Source organism: Erigeron canadensis, chromosome 2, assembly GCF_010389155.1.
Source record: "Erigeron canadensis isolate Cc75 chromosome 2, C_canadensis_v1, whole genome shotgun sequence".
In the NCBI taxonomy this organism is placed as follows: domain Eukaryota; kingdom Viridiplantae; phylum Streptophyta; class Magnoliopsida; order Asterales; family Asteraceae; genus Erigeron; species Erigeron canadensis.
This window is the reverse complement of record NC_057762.1, coordinates 16365894-16371600: the sequence shown is the minus strand read 5'-3', so window position 1 is coordinate 16371600 and position 5707 is coordinate 16365894.

Here is a 5707-nt window from a genome sequence, read left to right as displayed (position 1 = left end):
TATAAATATTTTTAAGTTGTTCATGGCATTTTCATGACTAATTATTATTTAGTTGGCTTGATGGTTAAAATGTTGGGCATTTACAAGTATTTTTAATCGCTAGCTCAACTTTTCAGACTTATATTATTATTTATAAGTTGGTTAAATATTTATTAAAATTTTTGTTCAATGGCATTTTATTGAATTGAACTTATCACTAACAATAGCTTTAGAATGCTAATTTAGGGGCATTATCTACTAGCTTCAAGTATACTATGGCTTGCGGGAACATAGACAACATAACTAGCACGTATATAATATTTAAAAAGTAGGGTTGTTACACTTGCTACTTTATGTCTACCAATATATCCCAAATTATAATCACTGAACTAAGCAGTTATATTACGATTAAGCAGACTTAAAAGCTAAGTATCCTCACTTCTATTCGTCTTACAACATTAACTTAAATTTCTTCATATTTTTGTCATTTTCAGATTTTTCAGATTTTTATGGTTTTTATGACACTAAGAACTCTTTTTGTATTTTTATGACTCTAGCTATTTATAGACACAAACTTACAAAATTAATTCTTTGAGAGATTTAATATGAATCAGCATTCTTCATCCCATTGAGAAGAATTAACTTCTCAAATCGAGCCTTATCAAATGCTTTGGTATATAAATCGGCTAAATTATCATCGGTTATAACCTTTTCCAAATGAATTAACTTCTTTTGGGCACAATCACGCAAGAAATGAAGTCTAATATCAATATGCTTGGTGACCTTATGCATGACAGGATTATTTGTAATGTCTATAGCTGACTTATTGTCTATTCTAATAGGAGTATCAAGAAAATCCATACCGTAGTCACGAAGCTGTTGCTGAATCCACAATACCTGGGAACAACAGCTAACAGCAGCCATATACTCTGCCTCACATGAAGACTGAGCAACACATGTCTGCTTCTTGCACTGCCACGATACTAATCTTCCTCTGAAAAACTGACAACCTCCGGTCGTAGACTTTCTGTCATTGTTACAACCGCCAAAGTCCGAATCAGTATATGGAACAAAATCAAACGTTCCTCCAATTGGATACCATAGACCAAGCCCTTGGTTTCCCTTAAGATAACGTAGAATACATTTTGCTGCAGTCAAATGTGACTCTTTCGGACTAGCTTGAAATCTAGCGCAAAGACAAACAGCGAACATAATATCTGGACGCGAAGCAGTCAGATACATCAATGAGCCAATAATAGCACGATAATAAGTTGCATCCACAAGTTCATCTTTCGGATCAAGAACCCGTAAACCATGATTTTGCTGAATAGGAGTACCATATGTCTTGGACTCTAACATTTGAAACCTCTCCAAGATGTCATCGACATACTTAGACTGGTGAATAAAGAATCCATCTTTCCTTTGATCTACTTGTAGTCCGAGGAAAAATTGTAATTCCCCCATAGCACTCATTTCAAATACATCTTTATATTAGATGAACCAAAAATGATATCATCCACGTAAACTTGTACAATTAGATAATCTCGCTTCTTCCACTTGATAAACAATGTGCTGTCTATCGATCCTCTTGTAAATCCATTTGTCAACAAATATGTCGACAACTTTTCATACCACACTCTGGGTGCTTGATGCAATCCATAAAGAGCCTTATCCAAACGATATGCTCTTCTTGGATAATTCGGATCTTCAAACCCCGATGGTTGGTGAACATACACTTCTTCTTTAACTTCACCGTATAAGAAGGCACTTTTAACATCTAACTGATACACCTTTATACCTTTGAAACTTGCATAGGCTAAAAATAACCTTATCGCTTCAATCCTAGCAACTGGTGCAAAAGTTTCGTTATAGTCATATCCTTCTCGTTGTGCAAACCCCTGAACAACCAAACGTGCTTTATTTCTAGTAACGATCCCTTTGTCATCTCGTTTGCATTTATATACCCAACGAGTTCCAATCGGTTCTTTACCTCTAGGCACATCTACTAACTCCCAAAATCCAAGTTTTTCAAATTGAGCTAATTCTTCTTGCATAGCTTCAACCAAACATGGATCTTGAAGTGTTGCCTTAACATTCTTAGGTTCTCCTTGGTGAAATGAAACCAGAATATAAACACTCAGTTACCAATCCAGTGTCTTTCACTTCACAAAACAAACTAGTCAGATCCTTATTCAACTGATTTCTAGTTCGAACAGGTTCTGTAGCATTACCAAGAATATTTTCAACTGGGTGATCCTTATTAACTCGATATTAAGGAACCGAATCAACATTCAGACTTTCTCCTAAATTTGTTCTAATCTGAAACTCAGAAGAGCTAAAATCATCTTCCGATTCTTCAGAAATAGGCTCATCATCAGGCAGTGTAACCATTGATGGAGTAAGTGGTGTAGTGTTCTCGGGTTCATTATAATCTGAATCTGGTGTCTTATTCTCGTCCTTACCACTTTCATCAATATCATTAGTAGACTGAACTTTGGTTGAAGTAGTATCGACATTTTGAGTAGGCGAAAATGTAGGAGTATTATCCATGTGATCTCTTAAAATAATCACATCATCAACTGTCTCAGGATCTGAATAAGAATCAGGACCATGTAGTGAACTAAACACACTATCGTAATTGAAGTTCTTGCCACTTCCAGAATGAATAACGGGCTTATGACTTACAATCTTGACATTTGTTCCCAAATCAACTTTGCCGATCTGTTTATTGTAAACCCGTCGAATTGATGTTCTCGGTTTATAACCCATGAAAAATCCCTTTTCAACCTTTGAATCAAACTTTGACTGAGGTAGATAGTTCAAGAAAGTACACGGTACACCAAATGGTTCAACATTTTGTAAATTCGGTTTCTTCTTATGTAGAAGCTCATAACATGTCTTATTATGACGCTTAACTACAGTAGCCCTATTTAAAATATGACAAGCTGTATTCACTGCCTCCGCCCAAAACATAGTAGGAAGCCCTGAATCTGCAAGCATAGTTCTGGCTGTCTCGATTAGAGTCCTATTCTTTCTTTCAGCAACTCCATTCTGTTGTGGTTCATACGGAGAACTGTATTGATGTTGGATTCCCTTTGAAAAACAAAAGACATCCATCACATTATTCTTGAATTCAGCTCCGTTGTCACTCCTGATTCTCTTAACACGAACTCCATAAATGTTTTCAGTTTCAACAAAGAAATTTATCAAAATCTGCGGAGTTTCATCTTTCGATTTAAGAAAAAAATACCCATGAGAATCTCGAGTAGTCATCAGTAACCACCAAACAGTAATACATCCCACCAATACTTCTTACATTTACTGGACCAAATAAATCCATGTGAAGTAACTCGAAAGGATTGGCAATAGAATTTTCTTGTTTCGGTTTATGTGCAGACTTTTGTTGTTTACCTTTCAGACAAGGTACACATTTGTCTTCCATTCCAAACTGTTTCATGGGAACGCCGTCAACCAAACCATGTTTGACAATGTCATTCATCTTTCGGAAATTGATATGTCCCATTCTTCTATGCCATAGTAAAGATTCAGATTCGTTTGCTTTCGATAACAAGCAAACAGACTCTTTTGGATCATCAACACCTAACACAAGGCAATAGATGTCTCTCTTCCTAGGAGGTTTTATCAGGATCCAGTCTTCAGGAATAACATATCCTGGTTTCAATATAAGTGCTTCTTTCTCAGTAAAATGGACATTGTTTCCCTTGTCACAAATCTGAGAAACACTTAATAAATTATTTGCTAATTGTTCCACATAATTGACTTTCTCCAGCGTAATCTTCCCATTGACAACATTACCTTGGTCCGAGATGTTGCCGCCTTTGGGACCAGCGAAACTAATATACGAACCATTTACATATTCATAATTGGACAAAACATTCTTGTCCCCTGTCATGTGCCGAGAGCATCCACTGTCAACATACCAAAGACTTATAGGCTTCCTTGCAATCTGATCTACAGCCTTGCAATCTGCCATGTATGCAACAAAGTCTTTAGTTGTCATACCTTCAGGTATCACGAAGTTCTTCATTTGTTCTTCAATGCTCTTCATAGAAATGTCATCAACAAGACTCGATGACTCTTCCTTTTCTTCAGATGCTTTCACTGCTGTCATTTGTTCACTCTCAGATCTTACAGTCTCAGCAACATTACATACATTCTTCTGAACTATGTCAGATGCACTTTCTTCACTTGAGTATACAGCATAATCAATTGTTGCAGCTACCTCATCATATAATTCTACCATGTAGGCATGATTCGAGGTATCATCGGATTGTGTATCCCATTGATAAGTACCATCTGGATTCTGAACAACAACAGCTTTTGACTCCGAAAATGGTGACGAAACTGGCTGTTGTGGAGTAGCAGGATATGTAATCATTACTTGCGTTTTATGATTACTCGGAGTAAGACTGCCTTGATTGTAATTTTGACGACCAGCAACAGTATTATCAATCCTCTTAGGTCGTTGACACTCTCTTGCAAAGTGACCAAATCCATCGCAGTTATAACATTTTACCTTGGATTTGTCAAAGCCTTTAGTGCCATTACCTATAGGTCTCCCAGTCATCTAGGTGAATCTTATGACCTTAATAGTGAGCATAGCTAGCTGCCATTGTAGACCCATTTATTCCAAATCATCAGGATCTATTTGATTGTAATCCTCATCAATTACTGCAGGATCAGTAATCTTTCCTCCGATAAATGCTTCATGAGCATTACAAAAGGCTGAGTAAACACTCATTCTACCTTCTGCAGAACTCATACTCATTGGCATAGAGTGGAAAGATTGTACATTGCTCTTAACATTTGTATGTGCATTGTCATAAGCAACATATCCAGCAATACCTTCAGCATCTACTATTGGTGTAGCTTCTACACTACTTAGAAATGCATTGTTTTCCGAGCTAGAACTTGCTAAATGAACAGACTTAGCATAATATAAAGATGGATCTTATGTGAAATCCGAGTGAGTATCTTTAATTCTTCTCTTCATGTCTCTGTTCTTCAGCTTGGAAACTACCTTTTCAAAGTCCCATGTACTGTATTCCTAATCATCTTGAAGTTGATGAACATAATCAATCCATGTCTTAGGCAATGAGTCCAAGAACTTATCAACTAGCTCAGTTTGAGAATAAACACCTAAAATACGACAACTCAGTGGTAAAATGACTGAATCGAATAATAATCTCGTCAAGAGATTCTCCTTTCAGTCCATTAAAGGCTTCATACTAGCGCTTCAGGAGTTTGATACGATTCTTCTTCAAGGTTACATCGCCCTCACAATATCTTTCAAGAGCGTCCCATAAGTCCTTTGAAGTAGTGTACTTTTTGAACAAATGAACACTATCTTGAGGCAAGGTCATAGTAGGAGTGGACAAGGCCTTTCCCTCAATTGCGTATCTTTTACGTTCTTCAATCGGCATATCAGCATAAGTATACCTACCGATCACTCCATTCTTCTCATACGAAGGCCAATCAAAACCTTGAGTTATCACAAGCCACATTTCCATGTTAGTGAGACGAATGTAGTCTTCAAAACGTCTCTTCCACATCCAATAGTTTTCCATACAGAATAACTTTGGAGGTGTGTTTCCACGACCAACCTCATTTCGAATCTTTCAGTAAACAAATCAATCGAAATAACAAGTAATTCGTTTGGCACGAAGTCAAACGGGCTCACACGAAGTGCACGTTACACGAGGTACGT